Consider the following 26,599-nt stretch of genomic DNA (forward strand, 5'->3'; position numbering starts at 1 on the left):
TCCTCTGGAGACCAGGTGCCTTGGACTGTCTTCCCCAGATAATGCCCCATCACCCTAGCTGGGAGGCATCTGTGGTCACTATGGCCTTGGGCTGAGGGAGAACGAATGGATGACCTTGTAGAACCTGGTCTGAATGAATCCACCACCTGAAATCTCTCTTCAGGATGTGAGAGATTCTTATCTTGTAAGACACGGGTTGAGAAAGAATTAACCATTGAGCAACAAACATCCATTGAAGAATTCTCATATAAAACCTGGCAAGTGTACTAACATTATTGCTGCTGCCAATGATTCTAGAGCCCGAAAACCAGGTGAGCTAAAACTGAGGTGCTGCATATTATCTTTTTGACCTGAAATCTTATAGTCTGAACTCTCAGTAATGGTCGTTTTTGCATTGAGAATTGCTGTTATAAACTCTAAACTCTGAGTTGGATGCAGATTTGACTTATCGTTACTTATGGTTATCTCCAGAAGAGAAGAAAGTCTGGAGAACTTGGTCTCTTGCACATGAGTTGATGCCTGGTTGGAGCAGTAAAGAGCTAGTTGTCTAGATATGTTAACACTTGGACTCCATGCAGTCTCAGATGAGCTGTTATGACTGCAATGCACTTGGTAAACACCGTGGGGCTGTGGTGAGTCCAAATGGCAGTACTCTGAATTGATAATGACTGGCTCTCAGCCAGAAGCATAAGTATCTTCTGGATCGTCTATTCATCTTTATGACAGTACGCATCCTGCAGGTCTTTAGAGCACATCCAGTCATCCTTGCCCAGAAAGGGAAGAATGGACTGAACCATGGCCATCCAAAACTTGATTTTTCAAACTAGCTTGTTTAGTTTGGAAAGATCTAAAATTGGTCTCCAGTTCCCTGTTTTCTTTGGCACCAAAAAGAACCTTGAGTAAGTTTCAGATTCTATCTGGTCTGGCGGGACCTCTTAGATGACATTTTTCTAGCAGCTTTTGTATTTGAATTGCTGCTTCTTCCCTTTAACTGGGTGGAACAGTGGGAATTTTCCTTGCGATTGGGGCTGAAAGGGAAAATGGTATTACATAACCTCTGGAAATAATCCTCTGCACACAAGTATCTTTTGTTATACCTAGCCAGGCTCTCTGGTGCAGGGATAATCGTCCCCTGACTGTCTCCAGAGGAGGACAATTGGATCCCCTTTCAGGAGCACTGGTAGGGATTAGTCAAAGAATGAATCTCTGGAACCCTGGCTCTTCTGACCATGTCTGCCATGGGGGTGTCTTCATCCATTAGAGTGCCGCCCTCTGCCTCTGGGGGAACTTCTTCCACATTTGTCTCGAAAAGAACCCTGAGATTTCCTGAAAGTACAGTTGTGTACACTTACCATAAATGTAGATGTTCGAGTGTATTCACTGCTGCAGTCATTACATTTGGGTGATCTGCTGGCAGGTTGCCCTCAGTCAGCCTGAATAACAAAGTCTTGGGTCCTGCGGCGGTTACTGTCTCCTCTTCCATGACGTCAGATCGTCAGGGGTATAAAACATGCAGCCGATGCCATTTTATTTCGTTTTTCTTGCCCCAGATGTCAGGTGCCTCCCAAATGGGGAGCAAAAAAAATATATATATATATATATCTAAACATAAATATATGAAAATACACTTTTAGCAACATAAACTTTACCTTCATCTAAAAGCAGATACACCACAAAGGCTTTAGTATATAGTGAAGGAAAGAAAAGTTATAGAACAGGGGGATGGCGGGTGGGTAACCCGGACTGCAGCAGTGAATACACTCAAACATCTACATTTATGGTAAGTGTACACAACTGTACTATGTTCTTCGTGTTTCACTGTTGCAGTCATTACATTTGGGTAGAATCCCAAAGCTACGGATGTGAGGATGGTACTAAATACATTAGGAGCAGCTATAAGGCCCTGCAGAACTGCAGTGGCGAAGCCTGCCCTGGATTTGGAGAAGAGAGGCAAATGAATGCATTGTGAAAGTATGAACAGAGCTCCAAAAAGCAGCTTCCAGAATGTCTTTGGTTGGAAGTCCTCTGAGGAAAGCTGCTGAGGTAGAGGCAGCCCTGGTGGAATGTGAACTGATCCCCTTGGGCACAGGTTCACCATGGTGCAGGTAGCAGAAACAAAGGCAGTGACTTATCCACTTAGAAATAGTCTGCATCGATATAGCCTTCCCCTCTGATCCAGCAGCAAATGCCACCAGTAGTCGCCCAGACTTTCTTAGAGATTTGGTCCTGTTTAAGTAGAATCTTAGTTGTCTGTGTATGCCCAATGAATGCAGAATCCACTCCCCCTTGTTCTGCAGATTTGGGTAAAATGTTGGCAGGTGGATTGTTTGGTTAAGAGCCACACTGGATACCACCTTAGGCATAAAAGAAGGATTGGTCCTGAGGGACACCCTGTCCAGGTAGAATGTAATAAAAGACTCCACAGCCATGAGAGCCTGTAGTTCTGAAACCCTTTTTGCTGAAGTGATTGCCAAGAGGAAAGCTGTTTTCCAAGATAAAAATTTTATATCCGCAGTAGCTGCTGGTTCAAAAGGAGGCAGGATGAGTTTTTCCAGCACAAAATTGAGGTCCCATGCAGGAGTTGGTGATCTTCTGGGAGGGCTTAAATTTTTGGCCCCTCTAAGATACTGTTTAAGCAGAGGATGAGAAAAGAGGGGAGGCTCCGTGTTGTAATGAGCTGAGATGGCTGAGGCATGGATTTTTATTGAAGAAAAACATAGGCCCTTGTCAAGCATCTCAGTCAAATATTGCAAAATCTGAGGGATATTGGGCCTTGCTGTGTCCGTTCCTTGTGCTTGGTTCCAAGCACAGAATCTCTTCCATTTATCAGCATACGATTTTCTAGTACTAGGCCTTCTGGCTTCCAAAATGACATCCATCACAGATTTACCGAGAGGTGACGTTTGAATAATTAAATGATCAGCCATGCTGCAAGGTTCAGAGTTTGGAGCTGAGTGTGCAGAATTTGATTGTTCTGCTGAGACAGTAGATGAGGTATTTGAGGCAAGTACCAAGAAGGGAGTTGGGACATATTCCTTAGAACTGAGTACCAGTGCTGGCAAGGCCAGTCCGGAGCAATTAGGATCATCTTTGGTTTTTCCTGTCTGACCTTTAGTAAGACTTTGGAGAGAAGAGGCAGAGGGGGAAAGGCAAAGACTGATATGTTTTTCCAACTGAAGGACAAGGCATCCACTTTCCATGCTTGTCTGTGAAAAGTCCTTGTGCAGAATTTGTCCAGTTGATGATTTTGGGAAGAGGCAAATAGATCTATGTCTGGGCTCCTCCATTTCTGTGTTAACACGCTGAAGATTTGTGGATCCAGTTTCCACTCATGTGGGTCCATAAGGTTTCTGCTTAGGTCATCTGCCAGAGCATCTTGTTTTCCTGGCAGGAATTGAGCCTGAAGATGTAATTGGCAAGTCAAAGCTGTGTTCCACAATTCCATGGCTAGTCTGCAAAGGGGGTAAGAATGTGTACCCCCCTGTTTGCTTATGTACCACATAACCGTGGTGTTGTCCATCTTTATCAGTAGTTGTCCTGGATGAAGTAAGTCCTTGAAGGCTGTCAGAGCATTCTGAACAGCTAGCATCTCCTTCTGGATGATATGGAGATGCATTTGCTTTGGGCTTCATTTGCCCTGAATACATCTCTCCGCCAGGTGGGCCCCCCCAAGCATAGTCTGATGCATCTGTAGTTAGGGTTTGGGTGGCAGAGGGTAGAATGAATGACAGTCCCTTGTTTTGGTGACATGTCTCTGCCCACCAATGAAACTTCTGTTGTAGGTAGGAATGAGAGGAATTATTGTTTCCAGACTGCGACAATGTTGACTCCATAAACTTTTTAGGTACCATTGAAGTTTCCTCATACGCAGTCTCACATATGGAATTAGTAGAATGCAGGATGCCATGAACCCCAAAGCCTGCAGAATTTGTCTTGCAGATAACTGGGTTTTTGTTGCCATTTGTTTGAAGTATGTTGTCGGTTGCCTTTGTCTGTCTGGCATAAGGTAAGCCATCTGGGCAGCTGTACTCAAGCTTGCACCCAGGAATGTAATTATTTGAGAAAGTACCAGTTGTGATTTCTTTTCATTTATTGTGTACCCTAGGCATGTTAGAAGCCTTTTTACAAACGCCAGATGTTGAAGAAGAGTGTCTTTGCCCTGTGCTTGAATGAGGCAGTCGTCCAGATAAGGATACATTTGTATGCTTCTTTGTCTGCAGAATGCAATTACTGGTGCCAGGCACTTTGTAAAGATCCTGAGAGCAGTAGATAAGCCAAAGGGCAGTGCAGAGAATTGGTAATGCCAAAAAAAAAGCCTTGAAGTGGAGGTATCTTCTGCACGATTCCCTTATTGGGATATGCAGGTATGCCTCTAAGTCTAGAGTCACTAACCAAGCATTCTTGTCCAGCATAGGCAGTAGCTGTTGTAAAGTCAGCATTTTGAATTTTGGAATGTCCAGGAACATGTTCAAAATTGATAAGTCCAGTACTGGGCGCCAGGCATCGTCTTTTCTGGGTACCAGGAAAAGTCTTGAATAAAAACCTTGTCCTTTTTCCTTTTCTGGTACTGGTTGAATAGCCCCCATATCCATGAGGGACATAACTTGATTTTGAGCCTCTGCCCAGTGCTTTAGTGGCAGATCTGGCCAACCATTTCGAATTGGCAAAGTATGGAAATGAAATCTGTACCCCTGGGATACTATATTTAATACCCACTTGTCCTGGGTAATTAACTGCCAATTTTGAGCATGAAGTGCTAATTTTCCCCCCAAGGGGGCTGCCAACAGATAAGTGCTTGGTGAAGGTAGAGGGAAGTCATTGAGACTGCTTACTGTAGGGCTGCACTTTGCTTCCTCCAAATTTGGAGGTGGAGGCACCCCATTACTTTGACCTGTAAGAACTCTGTGATTGGTATCTAGAGCCTTCTGATCGCCTGGATTTGCCTTGGGAGGCTCTGTTGGACACAGGAAAGGACTAGTTTTTAGTAGGCAAGTGCCTACTGAACCGGGGTGGCTGCACTTGTAAGAAATATTTTACAGTTTGCATAGATTTAGCTTTGTCTTCCATTTTCTTTAAAACCTCTTCTGCCTTATTACCAGAGTATCATGTTGCAAGGGGGCATCCAACAATTTAGCTTTAACATGATCAGGCAGATTTTGCTCCTTGAGCCAGGCATGCCTTCTAATCACAGATCCAGTACCTGCGGCCCTGCAAGAGGCCTCCAAGGAAACAAATCCACATTGCAAATTATGCTTTCCAACCTGTTCTGCTGAATGCAATAATTCCTGTAATTCTTTACTTTTCACACAATCAGAAATCAACATCATTTTCTGTTTCAATAAACCCATAACATGCTGTTATTTAAGCGTATGAAAATGGCAGTTTAAGGCCCTAATTGTCAAGGTTGCAGACATATAAATCTTCTTTCCCCATCTACCCAGCGCCCTGGAATCTCTATCAGAGGGGGTAGGATTTTTGGCTGTAGAGGCCTTTACACCTTTGGAACCCTGTGAGATAGTCTCAGGATCAGCTGCAGGATTTTTGAATAGAAATTTGTGGGAGTCAGGAACCCTGTAATATCGGTCTGGCTTACTAGGAGCCAGAGGTAGGGAATCAGGAGCCATGCTTGATTCCGAAAACACATCAACAATGTCTAAAACAGGAGGTACTGCCAAAAGCCTATGCTGAGGAAGAAGGAAATCCCTAAGCCTCTTTTTTGATTCAGAGAACTCCTGAATCTCCCAGTGAAAATGTTCCCTTAAAGTATGCAAGGTTTCTCCAAAAGAATAATCCTCAGGAGGAGATGCAGATGGTATGGATTCTTCTGCATCAGAATCCTCATAGGGTAGAATAGAAAATTTCTAGTCAGAAGAAATGGAAACCTGATGTGAAGCTACATAATCAGTGCCTTGTCTAGGCCTCTTAGCATGGGGGGGGGGGGGTTGGGTGCCCCTGATCAACGTAATTAAGTCCTCAGCCATTTTGATCATCTGTTTTTTAGGCATAGGGCCCTGAGCACGTGGCTCATGTGTCAGTTTTTTAGACATAGAAGATGTTTTTGATTTTGTTTTTGAGGCTGGCGTCGGTTTTACAAAAAAATTTTGAGGCCTGAAAACACCCTCAGAAGCCGGTGCATGCTCAGCGGCTCCGGACCCATCCAAGGGAGAGACATCCATGGGTTCAATACTCTGAGAATCTCACGGCATACCGGACTCCGCATGGGTCTCGGTAGAGGCCTGCGACTCAAAAGTAGCAGGTATCAGGGGCTGTGAACCGGCGACTGGCTTAGGAGAAGTTTCGTCGGTTTTGGACCTCGACGGTCCGTCTCTTTTTCTTTGCGTTTTTTGTGAACTCCGGTAGTCGGATTGCTAACAGACGACATTTCAGGGTAATTAAATCTGGATCCAAAATATTTAGAAGCAAAAATATACCGACGCTTAATAGTGCATTGGTTAAATCTAGCACAAAACTGACAGCAAGGCACGTTATTATTTCGGCATAGGCAAGGAATACAGTACAAGTGAAAATCCTTATTAGGTATTTGCTTCCCACAAGTAATGCAATTATTAACTTTTACTGACATCAGTAAGGAGCAAGAAAAAGTTTCCCCAACAGGGTACTTAGCTTTAGTTGAAGACTTTGGTTCTGAAACTCGAATGCGAAAATTTCAGGAGTCGGCTGACTGGCACTTGCGAACTGCTTCTGCTTCGGGCACCGCGCGGCAAGAAAGACTAAATAAAATGGCGTTGGGTGCATGTTTTACACCCCTGATGACCTGACATCATGGAAGAGGAGACAGCAACTGACGCAGGATCCAAGACTTTGTTACTCAGGCCGACTGAGGGCAACCTGCCAGCAGATTACCCAAATGCAATGACTGCAACAGTGAAACACGAAGAACATCCATATTTTTCAACCACCTTGCTGATTCCTAGAAAAGATTTGTTGAGGAGTCGAAAAACACATGCCCATGGCAACAGGGTCTTTCCATCTTTTTCACACCTGGACAGAATATATTTTACTCTGGGACCAAATAAGAACGTTCCATCAAGAGGAGGACTGACAAAAGAAAACTTGAAAGGCTATGCAAACTCACAGAGGTGTATCAAGGTGTCTTCTTATGGAAACGTCTGAACCCACTGTCCTTGAGGTTCCCTCTGCTAAATGTGAGGTCAACCTCATGGATGAACTGGAAATGGACTGTAGGGTTGTCAGCTGGGAAGTAACAGATGCCTGAAATTCATCGGAAACAACACTTGAGAGGTTGACAGCTCCTTGATCAAATCCCTCTGTAGCCTAGTAAAATGTGCCAAATAATTCAGAGACCTCAAAGTGAAGTTTACTGAAGCATAGACACACTTCTCAAATCTGTCCATTGCCTGTGGCTCCTTGTTGGGGGACAGACAGTGGAACTATCCTCAGCTAGTTCTTTTCCTGGTGGCCACCACAATGACCATGACATCAACAGGAACTCCTTTCCCCCAAAACTGTCCATCCGCAGGTGGTCCCCATTATCCTATCTTAGTGATTCTGACCCTATGACATGTGTGTTAAAGGTGACACACTAGCGTTCACTAAACCCCCAAGTTACCAAAGAAACTGAATGAACAAAAATACAAGAAACATGTGACCCTACACTTATTTATTAAAACTCAGCAACAAAAAAAGTCATTAATTATTAAAAGTAGGGTAATTTTTTGGTGCACTATTTTAAGCCCAATTATCACTGCACATATAATTTTCTCTATTGTAAGTCACTGATTTTTCTTTTACTTTTACAATACATAGAAGCACACAATTGGACTGTATTGTTTTAAATAAATGAATATGTAAAGAATTCCCTCTCTTTTGTTCGGGGTGGGGGGGGGGTGACATGCCAGCAGAGTCAAGAGAGGCATTTTCTAAAATTTTGACTCTCCGAACCTAAAAGGTTTGCCAGCGCTGTCTGGTCTGCAAGAAATGGGTTCTATGATATCAGGGAACTTCCACTCCTGCTGTAAGATTAAGTCAATGTGTCATCGATAGGCGGGGTTACACAGGAGGTAGAGGGTCCAGTACCAAAACCTCCAGGAGAACAGATCCCTCAGATGTAGGGTTGCTGGATGTTCAACCAGCTCTCTATTTAAGGATTTCTAGGATGCTTCCAAAGGAGAAATCTTCAGGAGGAGATCATGGGAACCCTTTGCCTTAATTGAAATCTGTCTCTTCAGCAACTGACTCCTCCAGTGAGTATAAGTGTTTCCTCTTACACTTCCTATTCTTAGTAGCCTCCTCAGCGGAGTGCTCTCGGGAGGTATCAGAAGAGATTACAATTCCCTGGGTGGGAACATGGGGTTTTGGTACTGAATGTCTCTGTGGAAAGAGATGACGAAGCTCTGAATGCTAAGACTTCATGGTAGAATACTTAGGATTCGAGAGGGATAGATCCATCAGAACTGTGGAGGAAGAAATACTCTCTTTGCAGCCTTGAAGGCACAGCATCTTGGAAAGACAGAGAGAGAGGATGTCGGATCTGAGAAGACGTGCTTCTGAATCATAGCCCCCCCCCCACACCCCATTCCAAGGGCAAAACCTCCAAGGTGGAAGCCAGAGCTGAGCTAACCAGTGCTGAGGCTACAAGGTAGAGAGACGTCTCTGAAAGCTTTGAAGTCAAATACAACACCTTGGATCTGAAAGACAGACTACAGCTCCGGGAACTCTCAAGATTCGATGGGACTGGAGCCCTCAGAGAAGATCGTGGATCTGAGGATAGAGATATCTTTGGATCTAAGCTAGACAGATTAGGACAACTCAGATCCAAAAACTCTGAAGCCACAGGAGTCGGAGGAGGAATCTGTAAAGGGGGTAGTAATAAGATATACAGATATCCTGACCCAGAGTGGTAGGAGCTGATGGAACACTAATCTGGCTCTGTGCCAGGAGAATCTTCATCAGTCTCTCCACATCATCTTCTGTAAAGGTTCTGGAAGAATGACTGGAGTATATGGATGGAAACCTGGGTTTCTCAAAGTGGAAAGTATCCTGTTAGGGACTGATCAAATGAAGGGGAGTGCCTTGTTCTGGGTAGCAGTTTGGCAGCTGAATATCAGGTTCAGATAGCATTGGATCAGACAGGAAATTAATAAATGAGGTAAGGGATAGTCATATAAAAGGATTTTTTAAGTAAGGAATTGAAAATTATGACACTTATCTGATGAACGATCAGGAGAGATGGTAGACCATGTCTTCTGCTTGAACAGGCAAATGAAATTTGAGGTAAATAGGGGCTGGCGTTTTGTAGATAAGGAAGAAACTCAAAAGTTTTTAGTAGCCACAAGCTTTAGCAATGGCTGATTTGGATCTGAGGTTGGATCCAAACCCATCAGTTGAGGAAGAATGAAAACTGACACCATCAGATCAAGTTTTTTTGTTTTGTTTGTTTTACGTGTTTTATGTGATTGCAAATGTAAGTTGTTTGTTCACATTTCCAATCAATTCAGCTACATTTTTTTTGGTTTTGATTAGTGATTTCTGACAAAACTCTTTCAATGCATCTTCTGTTTATCAAAACTCGTCGGCAAATTAAAGTAATAAACTTATCTGAAAAGGGGAATCAGACAGGGGTGTTCTCTTTCCCCTTTACTATCTGTGTTATGTTTAGAGCCACTGGCAAAGATAATAAGGGGCTCACAAATTAAATGCTAGAACTGATATGGTACTCACGAAAAGTTAGGCTTGCTTGAAGATTTTGTATTAGATAAATCCAAAAAAGGACATTTATTGTTGGGAAACATTTTGAAACAGTTTCAGGTCTTTTCCAGATATAAAATGAATGAAGATAAAACAAAGGCTAGAGGGGTAAATTATGCACCTACAAATGAATTGTTACGGTAACACTTACATTAACGGGGATACAAGATGAGGTACTTAGCTGTATGGATTAAAAATTATTCTTTTATGGCAGCTAAGTACATGTGGGAAGACACTAAACAAAAGATAACACAAAAACAGACAAGGTGGATGCTTTTGGATATGAATATGGATAATAAGATACAAGAAGTGAAAATGTTTAGTCCCTTTAATTTTATATACAGGTTAGTGATATTTTTATCAAAGAGATGAGATGAAGTGAATTTGGGAGGGGAAAAGGACAAGAGTTAAGTGGGATATGTTGATTCTCCTCCTAGAACAATGTGGTTGAGAATGATCTGATTTAAAGGAATACTAGAGATATGCAGTTAGGGATCATGTACGTAATACAAGCACATATTAAAAATCAAAGTGGAATGGGATGATAAAATGGGGTGAGTTTTGAGATTTCTGGATGCAGGTCCTTGAAGAGAACCACCACCATATAGAACATTATGTTCATAAAGTTGAAGAAAGTATTCTAAGAATTAAACCAACACTGGAATCAAGAAAAAGGAAATTTTACCTTATGGATGACTGCAAGTAAGGTCAGAAAATAAAGAGGGAGCTGGAACTTACTGGAAAAAAATTAGCAAAGCAACCAAGGTATTGACAGCACATAACTAAGGAAGGAAAGTTAATTTAAAAATCTGGACTGCAGGTTACAAACTAACTTCCATACAAAGGTCTGGTAACAGAATATAGGTAAACAATAAGAAATACGGTAATGCTTAAGTGAAAGACCAGTTACGTTACAGGACAGACTTCATTATAAAACAGAAAGAGAAGTTAAAAAAGAGAAAACTAGCATGTCTGAGAACACATCATTCAAGACTACATGGAATGAAGGGGTAGTTAGGAATCTGGGTTCAGGTAGTCTTAGAAGCAGTCTATTTCTGGCCTAAGCCAACTCTTTAGATCCCCAATTAAAGTGCTCCTTCATTCTGTGTAGGGTGTCCCCAAAAGAAAGATCCTAAAGGGTAAGGCTGAGGACAAGATGTCTTCGGAATCAGCATCACAGTATTGTTGGGAGGGTAGGTGCTCAACACATGCAAATTCTTCTTCATTAGATGCAGTGGAACTGGAATCCCTCTGGGGTAATCTCTTTTTTTTTATTTTACCAGAGGAATTTCCATACAGAGCATCCTTTCCAGGGAAGGCTGCCTGGATTTCATGAAGTCCATGAAATCCTGCACCATACTAATAAAGGTCCTGTGGTAAGAACTTGGCCAAAAAAGCCAGCGACATGGGCAGCAAAGCCAGGTGCAACCTTGGCTGTGCTTTTTGCTTTAGGGTGAGTAAATCAGGACATGGGTGGCAGTGACCTTGACCCAATTTTCCAGGTATTTCTTCCCTTATGATAACCAGAGGGATTCTGCCCTCTTCCTCCGTAAAGATCCTAGCACCAGAAGCAGAGCACCAACAAACATTGGTACTGGTTTTGGCTCACAAGGACATGGGAGGGTGCTAAAGAATGGTAATCTCCCAAGTGGTTGTACCAGAGAACTCGGGCCCACAAGTCATTGGTTTAGGAGGCTGTGAATGTGTCTCGCCTACGTTAACAATTTTGAGTTGAGGTGGGGAGACAGACAACATGGGGATGTCACTCGTCTTCCCCTGACATCCTTCTCCTTCAAAAGCTCTTTTTATTTGGTGCTTATTAGGAACATCAGTAAGGCAGCCTGCAGATGCCACAGTGTAAGAAGGTCTAACACCACCTTCATTAATATATCTATTAAGGGGGTCGGTCCTATGCCTAATTGTTCTGTCATTAAACAAGGCGCAGTGCTAACAGTTTGGGATGTCATGCTCCAGGCCTAATCAGAACACACAAGATGAATTACTGCCCCTGTATGGAGTGTTTTCCACAGTGAAGTCAATTACTTACTTTAAATGACATTCATCAACAATTGTAACAATAAGAATTTTAAGGGTCCCCTTTGAGGTACTTAGCTGCAACTGCCTGGTCAGGGGCCAACCAACAGACTGATGATGCTGTTAAATGTGAAGAACATTTGCTGCACAGCAAGAAATAACTGAATATGGCACAGATGAATGACACGTTTATACCCATACATAGTACAGTTGTGTACCTACCATAAATGTAGATGTTAGAGTGTATTCACTATTGCAGTCAATACTCTTGGGTTATCCTGCTGGCAGGCGACCCGCGGTCGGCCAGAATTCCAAAGTCTAGGTCCGGCATCGGTTGCTGTTGCCTCTTCCCTGACGTCAGTGCGCCAGGGGTATAAAAGATGCAGCCGACGCCATTTTCTTCAGTTTTTCTTGCCCCAGATGTCAGGTGCCCCCAAAATAGGCTAAAATTATTATGTCAATAATTATGCATGCATTAAAATAAACTTTTCCTTCATCTACAAGCAAATACACCACATAGGTTGTATAAGATAGAGAAGTATAGGTAAGTCCCAGCAAAGAAAAGGGGGATGGAGGGTGGGTAACCTGGACTGCAACCGTGAATACACTCGAACATCTACATTTATGGTAGGTACACAACTGTACTATGTTCATCGTGTTTCACTGTTGCAGTCATTACTCTTAGGTTGAATCCCAAAGCTAAGGCTGGGTGGCTGGGCCTAAAGAGGATTAGGAGAGGCTATAAGGCCTTGCAAAACTGCAGTGGTGAAGTCTGATCTGGATTTAGAGTAGAGAGGTAAATGGTAGTGCTTTGTAAAAATGTGCACTGAACTCCAGTTTGCAACCTCTAAAATTTCTTTGGTTGGTACTCCTCTGAGAAAGGCTGCTGAAGTGGCTGCTGCCCTGGTAGAATGAGGTCTAATGGCCTTGGGATTTGCCATGTTGTGAGTAGCAGAAACAAATGCAGTGGCCTATCCATTTTGAAAGTCTGTTTTGAGAAAGGCTTTCCTTGAGATCCTGCAGCATATGCCACTAAAAGTTGCTCAGTTTTTCTGAAAGCTTTAGTTCTGTCCAAGTAGAAGCGTAGTTGTCTATGTATGTCCAAGGAATGCAGAAGTCTTTCACCCTTATTCTGTGGGTTTGGATAAAAGATAGGCAGATGAATAGTTTGGTTGAGGGCCACATTGGACACTACCTTAGGCATAAATGTAGGGTTCGTTCTTAGAGAAACCCTGTCTGGGTGGAAAATGATGAAAGGTTCCACAGCCATGAGTGCCTGTAGCTCTGAAACTCATCTTGCAGAGGTTATTGCTAGGAGCAGAGCTGTTTCCCAAGATAAAAACTTTATATCAGCTGTACTGGCTGGCTCAAAATGCGGCAGTGTGAGTTTTTCCAAGACATAAGTGAGGTCCCATGCAGGTATTGGGGCTCTCCTTGGAGGTCTTATGTTTATGGCCCCTCTGAGGTACTGTCTTATCAATGGATGGGAAAAAATAGGAGGTTCCGTATTGTAATGAGCTGAAATGGCTGAGGCATGAATTTTAATTGATGAAAAGGATAGGCCTTTGTCTAGCATCTCAGTCAGGTATTGTAAAATCTGAGGAATATTTGGTACAGATGTGTCAAGTCCTTGTGCCTGGTTCCAAGCACAGAATCTTTTCCATTTGTCTGCATAAGATTTTCTGGGACTGGGCCTCCTGACCTCCAAAATAACATCCATCACTGCTATAGAGAGAGGTGTGTTTTGAATGGTTACATTATCCGCCATGCTGCCAGATTTAGGGTCCTGAGTTGGCTGTGTAGAATCTGATTGTTTCGCTGGGTCAGTAAGTGAGGAATAAGAGGCAGTGTCCAGGCTGGGACTTGAGAAAAGTGTTTTAGGATTGGGTACCAGTACTGGTGTGGCTAGTCTGGGGCAACCAGGATCATTTTTGGCTTCTCTTGTCTGACCTTTAGGAGTACCTTGGGGAGGAGAGGCAGAAGGGAAAGGAATATACTGTTAGACTTTTCCAGCTGAATGACAGAGCATCCACTTTCCATGCTTGCTTGAGATAATTCCCTGTGCAGAATTTCTGTAGTTGGCAGTTGTGAGGGAGGGCAAACAGATCTATGTCTGGGCATCCCCATTCCTTTGTTATCAGGCTGAAGACTAGTGGATCCAGTTTCCATTCATGGGGATCCGTAAGGTTTCTGCTTAGTTTGTCTGCCAGAGTATTCTTCTTTCCTGGCACGAATTGTGCTTGCAGGTGTACTTGATAAGTCAATGCTGTGTTCCATAAAGTCATGGCTTGTCTGCAGAGGAGGTAGGAATGTGTGCCTCCCTGCTTGTTTATGTGCCACATGACTGTAGTACTGTCCGTCCTTAACAGTAGTTGTCCTGGATGGAGTAAATTCTTGAAAGCTGTCAGGGCATTCTGAACAGCTAGCATCTCTTTTTGATTGATATGTAGATGCATTTAGCTTGTGGGCCATGTGCACTGAATTCATTTTCCTGCCATGTGTGCTCCCCAGACATAGTCTGATGCATCTGTTGTTATTGACTGCCTGGCTGTGGGTAGAGTGAAAGGCTGTCCCTTGTTGAGGTGACAGGCATGAGCCCACCATAGAAACTCCTGTTGCAGGCAAGGAATGAGGGTAATTAATGCTTCCAGGTTTTGACAATGTTGAGACCAGACACTTTTTAGGTACCACTGAAGTTTCCTCATATGCAGCCTGGCATATGGAATTAGCAGGATGCCATGAAGCCCAAAGCCTGCAGAATTTTTCTTGCAGATAACTGGGTCTTTGTTGCCAACATTTTGAAGTAAGAAGTTAGTTGTCTTTGTTTGTCTGGCATGAGATAAGCCATCTGGGCAGTTGTATTTAAGCTTGCACCCAGGAATATTATCTCGAGAGGGTACTAGTTTTGATTTCTTTTCATTTACTGTGTACCCTAGGCAAATTAATAATCTTTTTACGAATGCCAGATGCTTTAGTAGAGTGTCCTTGTTCTCTGCTTGTATAAGGCAGTCATCCAAGTAGGGATAAATTTGAATTCCTCTTTGTCTGCAAAATGCAATTACTGGTGCCAGGCATTTTGTGAAGACCCTGGGCGCAGTAGATAAGCCAAAGGGCAATGCAGACAATTAGTAGTCCATTGAACCAGCTGTGAATCTGAGGTATCTTCTGCAAGACTGTCTGATTGGTATATGCAGGTATGCCTCTTTTAAGTCCAAAGTTACAAGCCAAGCCTTCTTGCCCAGCATCGGCAGAAGCTGCTGCAGAGTTAACATTTTGAATTTTGGAACGTCCAGAAACGTATTTAGAACACACAGGTCCAGTATTGGTCTCCAGTTTTGTCCTTTCTGGGGACTAAGAAAAGTCTTGAGTAAAATCCTTGTCCCTGCTCTTGCTGTGGTACTTGCTGAATGGTCTTCATTTGCATAAGGCTCGAAACTCGTTTTTGTGCCTCTGCCCATTGATTGAGAGGCAGGTTTGGCATACCTTTTGCCTTTGGCAGGGTGCGAAAGTGGAACCTGTAGCCCTGGGACACTATATTCAATACCCATTTGTCCTGGGTGATCATGTGCCAATTTTGAGAGAAACGTGATAGTTTTCCCACTGAGGGGGCTGCAAGAAGATAAGTGCTTGGTGCTGGCAGAGGCAAGTCATTGGGACTGTTTCCTGTATGGCTGTGCTTTGTCTTCTCCAGTTTTGGAGGTAGAAGCACCCCGCAGTTTAGGGCTGTATGAACCCTGGGGCTGGGATCTGCCTCTGGGACATCTGTATCTGCCTCTTTGTGGCCTGTCCGACACTGGAAAGGACCAATTCTTTGTAGGCCAGTTCCTGCTAAATTTTGGTGGCTGCACCTGTAAGAAATCCTTTACTGTTTGCATAGATTTCACTTGGTCTTCCATTTTCTTCAAAACCTCCTCTGCTTTAACACCAAACAAAGTATCATGCTGTAATGGAGCATTTAGTAATTTTGCTTTAACATGATCAGGCAGATTTTGTTCCTTTAACCAAGCGTGCCTCCTAATGACAGAACCCGTAACTGCGGCCCTGCAGGAGGCCTCCAGAGAGTCAAAACCACATTGCAATGTATGCTTTCCCACTTGTTCGGTTGCATGCAATAAATACTGTATTTCCTTATTTTCTGTACAATCAGAATTAGTCATCATTTTCTGTTTTAACAGTGACATTAAGTATTGCTGATATTTAATCATATGAAATTGACCATTTAAAGCTCTCACAGCCAAAGTAGCAGAAGTGTAAACCTTTTTACCCCATCTGTCTAGTGCCCTTGAGTCCCTGTCAGAAGGGACAAGGTTTTTAGCAGTAGCAGCCTTAACCCCCTTGGGACCCTGAGAAATAGTTTCTGGGTCAGCAGTAGGGTTTTTATAAAGAAATTTATGAGAATCAGGAACCCTGTAATATCTGTCTGGCTTAACAGGAGCTGGAGGGTAAGGAATCTGGAGAAAGGCCGGACTGAAAATACATCATCTACAATGTCTAGCACAGGGGGAATAGCAAGAGGCCTATGCTGAGGAAGTAAAAGAAAATCTCTGAGCCTTTTCTTTGATTCTGAGTAATCTTGGCTCTCCCAGTGGAAGTGTTCCCTCATGGTATGCAGGGTTTCCCCAAAAGAAAAATCCTCAGGAGGAGAGGCTGAAGGAATGGATTCTTCAGCATCAGAGTCCTCATAGGGAGGAATACAGTATTCCTGTACAGAAGAGGAGTCAGAGAAAATTGAAACCTGATCTGAAGAGTCATAGTCTGTCTCTTGCCTAGGCCTTTTGTCAGGAGGAGGATGGGAACCCCTGATTCAAGGTAATAAGGTCTTCAGCTATTTTGAGCATCTGTTTTTTTAGGCATGGAAGTCTGTTCTGAAGAATGCTATACTTATTTCTTTGTCTTTAAAGCTGCTGTAGCCTTTGCTTTTGAAGCTGAAGTAGGCTTTACATATAACTGTGTAGGTCTGAAAACACCCTCAGAAGCCGATGCCTGCTCAGCGACTCCGGACCCATCTGAGGGAAAGATTTCAGAGTGTCCAATACCTTGAGTATCCAGAGGCCTAGCTGGCTCCACGTGGGAGTCATCAGCGGCCTGTGGCTCTGAGGTAGTGGGTTGTCAGGGGCTGCAAAAGCTCCTCACTGAGAACCAGCAAACCGGCGACTGGCTTAGCGGAAGCCTCGTCAACATTTTTGGATCTCGGATGCCTGTCCTTCTCTTTTTCCTTGCGTTTTTTTAGAAACTCTGGTCGTTGGTTGTTCCAACGGCATTATGTAATTGTATTTTCGGCCAAAGTAATAAGTAAAATTAAACCGACGACTAATAGTGCGTTTGTTGAATCTAGCACAAAACCGACAGCTAGCAATGTTATGATCAGGGCCTAAGCAAGGAATACAGTAAGAGTGATAATCCTTATGAGGTATTTGCTTCCCACAAGAAATACAATTGTTAACTTTTTCTGACATCGGTCTGGAGCAAGAAAAAAAGTTTCCCCAATGGGGTACTTAGCTTTAGTGAAGACTTCGGATCTGAAATTCGTCTGTGAAAAATCTCAGGAGTCGGCCGACTGGCACTTGCGAAATGCTTTTGCTTTGGGCCCCGCGTGGCAAGAAAGACTGAAGAAAATGGCGTCGGCTGCATCTTTTATACCCCTGGTGCACTGACGTCAGGGAAGAGGCGACAGCAACAGACGCCGGACCTAGACTTTGGAATTCTGGCTGACCGCGGGTCGCCTGCCAGCAGGATAACCCAAGAGTAATGACTGCAACAGTGAAACACGATGAACATCCTGCTACTGAGACAGGGAGGGAATCCATTAGCTTGGGATTTTCTGGTACTTGAGCCAACAACAGGCTTCCAGCAGGCAGGAATTCACAAGACTCAGTAATACAACAGTGACTATAATGATCATCATTTATTCCTGTGACACTTAAAAATTAAGATGGTATGCTTTTCTCTGTGTTTACAACCAAGCACATCCAATGCTAGTGCCTACACATTCTCTTACGCTATTCACTGCGAAGAATGAAAGTTTACTTCCAAAAGTGAGAGGGTCTTCCTTATATGACTTCACTAAACTAGGGAGTAGAAGATGGCATCCAAGAAAGTCCTAGTATGATCTACGAAGTCAGGCAAATACTGCGAGAAATGCCAGATTAGTGCTACACACCAAACCCTGTAGCTCTGGCTGCAAGCCCCACTCCATAGTCTACACAGACTGGTCATGTTTCTAAGCCTTGAGCTTTTTCCTTTGGCGGGGTGGCCCATCTGGTAGCTCTTCCATCACACTGAGGCATTTCAGTGAATAAATCCTGCTGAAAACAAGCTATGTGTTTAAGAGTGATCAACATCTGAAATGATTGTAGAGGACACAAATGCACCTCAGATTCCCCACCTGGGAGAATGGTCCAGCAGAGTTAGGCTCTTTGGTGCAGAAGCCTTACACATGGCTGCAGTGGAAGCAATAGACTCATGTTTATGAAGCTCATGTAGACTACAAGAGGGTGGACCATGCAGTCTGCCTTATGTGGGAGCTGAGCTACTGTTCCCAGGTTGTTTCAGCCACCTTAGCAACATCATCCAGGATGTCAACCAAGGGGGGACTACAAAGGAGGACTTGTAGAGTGAACCTGCTGCAACCTTCTTTGCAGGAAACTGATGAGGTCTGTAGAACACACCTTTTTTTTGCAGCATGTGCAAGTACTCAAAATTTGGGGTTCTCCGTTGGTGACAATGAAGATTGTGGGCTACTAATGGGGAGTCTAGAGGTGATGCCAGGTGTTTTTTCATCTCCAATCTCTTTTCTGGCCTTTTTGGGGACTGCACTTCAGAATCGCAATATCGGGATAGCCTTTTAACAGAATGCCCTTGGTGAGGAAGTTCCAGCAGAGCTGACTGGGCAGCAGGATTTGATGAGGACATCTGACTAATAAGTTAAAAAGGCCCCATATACTCAGGTTGCAACAGAGACTGTGTTATGTTTGGTGCCAATACATTTGCACCAACACAAAGAAGACAAGCACACAATGAACTACATAACATTCTGGAATTTTCCAATGCTAAAATACTATGGGTTAGGTAGATGCGTTGTGCTGTAGGTGCTGGAAGGACTGGCATTAAAAACAATGGCAATATGTATGTTTGCATTACTGATTCTGAGAACGTGGAGTGTGGATTTGCAGGTCCAGATATGGCATCTCCAGAGCCATGCACAGCACTAATAATGCCGGCACCACATTGCTTGGGGAGGGGTTGTAGGCAGTAGAGTCACATCACAAGACCATAAAAAAACATGATGCAAGGCACTCTTCACTGGCCCAACAAAGGGAGCCCTCTGCAACTGCAACCTGGATATCAGCATTGCAGGTAGAAAGAAAACCACTGACAAAGCTTCATATGACTGTGGTAGCAGAGTGAAAGACACAACTTTGCTTTTCATTTAAGCTTTCCATGCATCCTGAAAAGTGTGAAAGATGGTGCATGACATCTTCCTCCCTTGAGTCCTAATCAAGGCTTCCATTAATTTATCATTGTCAATAGTAGGATGTGAAACCTAGACTTGGGTGTGGGAGGCCTGTACCCAGATGGGTTTTAGGAAGACAGACCCTAAGAGATCAAGAAGGACATTAACCTGTAATCAACATCCAAGATGCCGGCTGTACTGTTTTAGAACTTTGCCTCCATCTTGCTGAAGATGTAGTGTGGTGGAGGGTTGTTCCTTCTTTGTGGACTACTGCCTTAAGTTTGTTTACCAGCCTCACTAACAGCAGGTCATGCTGACATTATGGACTCAGTGTCAGATTCTTAGGGAGAGTATGGATTGGGTGTTGGCTATTTGCCCAACAGGGCCTTTTTCATCAAGAAATTTTTGTAATTAAAAAAAAAAAAGAATTTTTGCTACTTGTCATACCTTTTTGTGATATGACAGAAATTGGCGCTGATGGTAAGCCAGGATGTGTTATGTCCCATGTAAAGTACAAAGGCACTATGTAGCCCATCTATAGGCTAAACTGCCTTACACCACACCAGGAAAACATCAGCATTACGGCCTACATACACATACGGCTCACAAGGTTAACAACAAAAACAAATATGTATTAAAAATTGATAAAAATCAAGTTAATTTAAGAACTAGAGCTTACTTTCTCAGTTTCACATCAAAATGGAGCTGAAGGTGGCCCAAAATATCACTGTGAAAACACACACAACAGGCTGAGCCATGAGCTTGAACTACCCAGGGTTTCTTCTTGTTAATGACTGGGTGGGAAAAGCCAAGTATGATGGAAAGTAAGGGGGAGAAAGAAAAAGCTTTTTCAACTGAGTGGTTGTACTGACTAGACATATGAGGTCCTAGTGATCACACCTTAAGAGATCTTTAGATTAGATTTCCTAATGAATGCAAATCATGCAAAATGCTAATGCAGTGTGGACAGGTTGCATAAAGAGAAAAGTACAGTTTTGTACCTACCATAAATGTAGATGTTTGTGTGTTCACACTGCTGCAGTCATTACACTTGGGTTATCCTGCCGTCAGGCAGTCCCCACAGTTGGCCAGAGTTCCAAAGTCTTGGTCTGGCATTGGTTGCTGTCACTTCTTCCCTGACATCAGTGCGCCAGGGGTATATAAGATGCATCCGACGCCATTTTCTTCAGTTTTTCTTGCCCCAGATGTCAGGTGCCCCCAAGTAGGTAGGCAATACATATTGCTAATAAAAAATACACATATAAAATTAGCAACAATACCTTCATTTACAAGCAAATACACCACAAAGGTTGTATAGGATAGAAAGGTATAGATATGTCCAGCTAGTTCAGAGGGGATGGAGGGAGGGTAACCTGGACTGTAGCAGTGTGAACACTCGAACATCCACATTTATGGTAGGTACAAAACTGTACTATGTTCATCGTGTTACACTGCTGCAGTCATTACACTTGGGTAGAATCCCAAAGCTAAGGTTGGGTGGCTGGTCTATAAAGAGTTAGGATTGGCTATGAAGCCCTGCAGAACTGCAGTGGCAAATCCTGCTCTAGATTTAGAGTAAAGAGGCAGGTGGTAATGCTTGGTAAAGGTGTGCACTGAACTCCAAGTTGCAGCCTCCAAAATTTCCTTGGTAAGTACTTCTCTGAGAAAGGCTGTTGAAGTGGCTGTTGCCCTGGTGGAATGCGGCCTAATGTTATTTGGGACTGATTTTCCATGCTGTGTGTAGCTGTAATGTATACAGTGTCCTATCCATTTGGATATAGTCTGCTTTGAGATAGCCTTACCCGGTGATCCTGCAGCATATGCTACAAACAGTTGCTCAGTTTTTCTGAAAGCTTTTGTTTTGTCCAAGTAGAAGCATAGCTGCCTGTGTATGTCCAAAGAATGCAGAAGTTTCTCCCCTTTATTCTGGGGGTTTGGATAAAAAGTTGGCAAATGGATGGTTTGGTTAAGAGCCACACTAGATACCACCTTTGGCATAAAGGTAGGGTTTGTCCTTAAAGAAACCCTGTCTGGTGAAAAATTATAAAAGGTTCCACTGCCATTAATGCCTGTAGCTCTGAGACTCTTTGTGCTGAAGTTACTTCTAGGAGCAGAGCTGTTTTCCATGATAAAAAATTTAGATTGGCTGTATTGGCTGGCTCAAAAGGTGGCAGGGTTAGTTTTTCCAAAACAAAATTGAGGTCCCAAGTTGGTGTTGGTGCTCTCCGGGGCGGTCTTATGTTTTTAGCCCCTCTGAGGTACTGTTTTAGTAAGGGATGAGAGAATAAAGGAGGATCCGTGTTGTAATGTGCTGAAATAGCAGAGGTGTGGATCTTAATTGATGAGAAGGATATGCCTCTGTCCAGCATCTCAGTTAAGTATTGTAAAATCTGAGGAATGTTTGGAACAAGAGGGTCAAAGTTTTGAGCCTGGTTCCAGGTGCAGAATCTCTTCCATTTTTCAGAGTAAGCTTTCCTGGTGCTAGGCCTCCTGGCCTCCAAAATGACATTCATGACAGCTTTAGAGGGAGGTGTTGCCTGTTTGACTAATGAATCTGCCATGCAGCCAGGTTTAGGGTTTTGAGCTGACCGTGCAGGATCTGATTGTTTTGTTGAGTCAGAAAATGCGGAATTTGAGGCAAAATCCATGGTGGGCCTTGAGCTAAGTTCCTTAAGATAGCGTACCAGTGCTGGCGTGGGCCAGTCTGGAGCAATCAGGATCATCTGTGTTTTTTCTTGTCTGGCTTTTAGGAGTATCTTTGAAAGGAGAGGCAGTGGCAGGAAGGCATAAACTTTTAGGTTTTTCCAGCTGAACAATAGAGCATCCACTTTCCATGCTTGCTTGTGATAAGTCCTTGTTCAGAATTTTTGTAGTTGGCAATTCACTGGGGAGGCAAAAATATCTATGTCTGGGCATCCCCATTTTTGCGTTACCATGCTGAATATTTGCTGATTCAATTTCCATTCATGAGGGTCCACGATATTTCTGCTTAGATCGTCTGCCAGAGTATTTTTCTTTCCTGGCAGGAATTGTGCTTGCAGGTGAACGTGATACATCAGAGCTGTGTTCCATAAGGTCATGGCTTGCCTGCATAGTGGATAAGAATGAGTGCCTCCTTGCTTGTTTATGTAAGACATTACTGTGGTGTTGTCTGTCTTTAATAATACTTGTCCTGGATGCAGAAGGTCCTTGAAAGCTGTTAGGGCATTTTGAACAGCCAACATCTCTTTTTGATTGATGTGAAGATGCATCTGGTCTGTGGCCCACTTGCCCTGAATGCATTTTCCTGCCATGTGTGCTCCCCAGCCGTAATCCGAAGCATCTGTTGTTAAAGTCTGCCTGGCTGTGGATAGGGTAAAAGGCTGACCCTTGTTTAGGTGACATGCCTGTGCCCACCATCGAAACTCCTGTTGTAGGCAGGGAATCATTGGTATTACTGCTTCTAAACTGTGAGAGTGTTGAGTCCAAACACTTTTTAGGTACCATTGTAATTTCCTCATATGCAGTCTGGCATTTGGTATTAGTAGTATGCAGGATGCCATGAATCCCAGGGCCTGCAGAATTTTTCTTGCAGGGAGATGGGACTTTTTTGCCAGTAGTTGAAAATAATGAATTAGTTGAACTTGTTTGTCTGGCGTGAGGTAAGCCATCTGGGTCGTTATATTTAAGCTGGCACCCAGGAATATAATCTGTTGTGAGGGCACTAGTTTTGACTTCTTTTCGTTTACTGTGTACCCTAGAGAAATTAACAACCTCTTTACAAACGCCAGATGCTGTAGAAGAATGTCCTTTGTCTCTGCTTGAATGAGGCAGTCATCCAGGTGTGGATATATTTGAATTCCCTTTTGTCTGCAAAATGCAATTACTGGTGCCAGGCATTTTGTGAAGACCTGGGCGCAGTAGATAAGCCAAAGGGCAGTGCAGAGAATTGGCAGTGCATTGTACCAGCTTTGAATCTGAGGTTTCTGCAATTTTGTCTGATAGGGACATGCAGGTATGCCTCTTTGAGGTCCAGAGTAACAAGCCAAGCCTTCTTGCCCAGCATGGGTAGAAGCTGCTGTAATGTCAACATTTTGAATTTCGGAATATCCAGGTAAGTATTTGGAATTGAAAGGTCTAGTATGGGCCTCCAGGCCTTGTCCTTTCTGGGGACCAGGAAGAGTCTTGAGTAAAATCCTTGTTCATGTTGTGGTACTTTTTGAATAGCTCTCATGTCCATGAGGGCTGAAATTTGTTTTTGTGCCTCTGCCCATTGATTTTGTGGCAGGTCTGGCATTCCTTTTAGCCTTGGTAAAGTATGAAAGTGGAACCTGTAACCTTGAGACACAATATTCAGAACCCATTTGTCTTGGGTGATTGTTTGGCAGCTTTGAGAAAAAAGTGCTAGTTTTCCCTCTAAGGGGGCTTACAAAAGGGAAGTGCTTGGCGTACGAAGGGGAAAGTCACTGTGACGGTTTCCTGTAAGGTTGAGACTTGTCCTCACCTCTTTTTGGGGTTGAGGTGCCCCACTGTCATTGTCTGTTTGAGCCTTGGGGGTGAGATCTGCCTCTTGGGCGTCTGTATCTGCCTCTCTGTGGCCTGTCTGACACTGGAAAGGACCAATTCTTTGTTGGCCAATTTCTGCTAAATCGAGGTGGCTGTACCTGTAAGAAATCCTTGACTGTTTGCATAGATTTAGCTTTATCCACCATTTTCTTTAACACCTCTTCTGCCTCAACACCAAACAAGGTATCATGCTGTAAAGGAGCTGCCAATAATTTTGCCTTAACATGATCAGGTAAACTCTGTTCTTTTAACCAAGCATGTCTTCGAATCACAGAACCTGTAACTGCGGCCCTACAAGAGGCATCTAAAGAATCAAAACCACATTGCAGGGTATGTTTTCCCACCTGTTCAACTTCATGCAATAAATACTGCATTTCTTTACAATCAGGAGCTTCTGAGCTTGCAAGCATTTTCTGTTTTAACTGAGCCATTAAATATTGTTGGTACTTAAGCATTGAAACTGGCAATTTAAAGCTCTTACTGCTAAAGTTGCAGAAGTGTATACTTTCTTCCCCCATCTATCCAAAGCTCTGGAATCTCTGTCAGAGGGCACTGGATTTTTTGCAATGGAAACCTTAACCCCTTTTGGACCTTGGGAAATAGTTTCTGGATCTGCCGAAGGGGTTTTATAAAGAAACTTGTGAGAGTCTGGGACTCTATAACATCTATCTGGCTTGGCTGGTGCAGGGGCAAAGAATCAGGAGATAAGCTGGATTCAGAGAACACATCATCCACAGTATCAAGCACAGGCGGAATAGCCAAGGGCCTATGCTGAGGCAATAAAAGGAAATCCCTGAGCCTTTTCTTGGATTCCGAGTAATCCTGACTTTCCCAATGAAAATGCTCCCTCATGGTATGTAAAGTTTCCCCAAAAGAGTAATCCTCAGGAGGAGAGGCTGAAGGGATAGATTCTTCAGCATTAGAGTCCTCATAGGGGGGGTAGAGAGCATCTCTGGTCTGAAGAGGAATCAGAGGAAATGGAAACCTGATCTGAGGAATCATAGTCTGTATCCTGCCTAGGCCTTTTCTCAAGAGGGGGATGGGAACCCCTGATTAGAGTAATGAGGTCTTCGGCCATTTTAAGCATCTGTTTTTTAGGCATGGAGGACTGTCCAGGAGAATGTTGTACTTGTTTCTTTGTCTTTAATGGTACTTTTGTCTTGGCTGTTGTTTTAATGGTAAGCTGTGAAGGTCTGAAAACACCCTCAGAAGCCAATGCCTGCTCAGCGGCTCCGGACCCATCTGAGGGATTAGTTTCCGTAGGCCAAATACCTTATGTTTCCAGAGGCCTAGTTGTCTCCACGTGGGAGTCGGAGGCGGCCTGTGGCTCTGAGGTAGCAGGTGTCAGGGGCTGCGAAAGCAACTCACTGAGAACCGGCGAACCGGCGACTGGCCTAGAAGAGGTTTCGTCATCGGTTTTGGGCCTCGGATGCTTGTCTTTATCCTTGTCCTTGCGTTTTTTCAGTATTGCGGTCATCGGTTGATCTGACGGCATGTTATAAATTGAACCTTCGGCCAAAGTAATGCAAAGCAAAATCAAAACGTCTTTTTATAGTGCGTTTGTTAAATCTAGCACAAAACCGACAACTAGTGACGTCGTGATCAGGGCCTAGGCATGGAATACAGTAAGAGTGGAAGTCCCTATGAGATAATTGCTTCCCACAAGAAATACAATTATTAACTTTTTCTGACATCGGTCTGAGGCAAGAAAAAAGTTTCCCCAACGGGGTACTTAGCTTTATTGAAGACGTCGGATCTGAAATTCGACTTCGAAAATCTCAGGAGTCGGCCAACCGGCACTTGCGAACTGCTTCTGCTTCGGGCACCGCGTGGCAAGAAAGACTGAAGAAAATGGTGTCGGATGCATCTTGTATACATCTTGTATACAGCAACCGCCGCCGGACCAAGACTTTGGAACTCTGGCCGACTGCGGGACCACCTGACGGCAGGATAACCCAAGTGTAATGACTGCAGCAGTGTAACACGATGAACATCCATATTTTTTACAACTAAACAATGCTGTTGGTGTAACAGTTCAAGAATCTCATTTCTTTTTTAAAAAGGAATAATTAATAGAGCATATACAATACTGCATGATTAACTATAAGAATAAATCAGAAGAGGTTAGAAAGGAATGAGAAGATAGATTGGATAAGCAATTCACTAACAAACAATGGGAGGATATATGTATGTCTCCCAAATATGCAACAAAATCTAGAAAATTTGGGATTTTTGCCTGGAAATGTTTACATAGATATTTTTATACCCCAAGTAGACTCCAGAGAATTTTTCCACAGGCAGGCAGCAAATGTTAGGAGGTGTGATGGGGAGGAGGGAGGTAAGTTGGGAGTATGACTTCTGGGCGTGTGGTGGGTTGACGGACTTTGGGGGTTCCCTGCGGGATGCACTGCTAGGGCTGCAGGGTGGGCAGATTGGTCTGATGGGGGAGATGATTCTTCTGAGCTATGATACAGAATCGGAATTGCCTAGACAAAGTAATGCCTTGCTGTGTCCAATAATGGTGGCTGCCAAAAAATAATACTAGAAAATGGAAAATAAAAATCTAAACCAACTATACTGAGAGTGGTGAAGACAGTAAGATAGATGAAACAACCAGAACTGAGATCTTTAGAAAAGAGTAGAAGCAAACTACATAAGAAAAAATGGGAATCGTGGGAACAATACATACAAGGGAAGAATGAGGTTTACAAGGCTGCAGGACTTTAATGAACTATGCAATGTTTAAGTGAGAAAGATTGGGTAGATTATAAATGACGTATGTCTGCAACTGGGAGTGTGTCAATATAGCTTGTGATGTAAAATGTTTGCAACTAGGAT

At 43.4% G+C, this 26,599-nt stretch overlaps 1 protein-coding gene across 1 annotated transcript in view; it reads right to left on the bottom strand.

Moving 5' to 3' along the window:
- Window positions 1–26,599, bottom strand: part of GREB1L (GREB1 like retinoic acid receptor coactivator) — a 3,215,862-nt gene that overhangs the window by 404,808 nt on the left and 2,784,455 nt on the right. The window lies entirely within an intron of this gene.

The sequence above is a fragment of the Protopterus annectens genome, chromosome 3.part0 (genome assembly GCF_019279795.1).
Source record: "Protopterus annectens isolate FY-2018-M chromosome 3.part0, PAN1.0, whole genome shotgun sequence".
Lineage (NCBI taxonomy): Eukaryota > Metazoa > Chordata > Ceratodontiformes > Protopteridae > Protopterus > Protopterus annectens.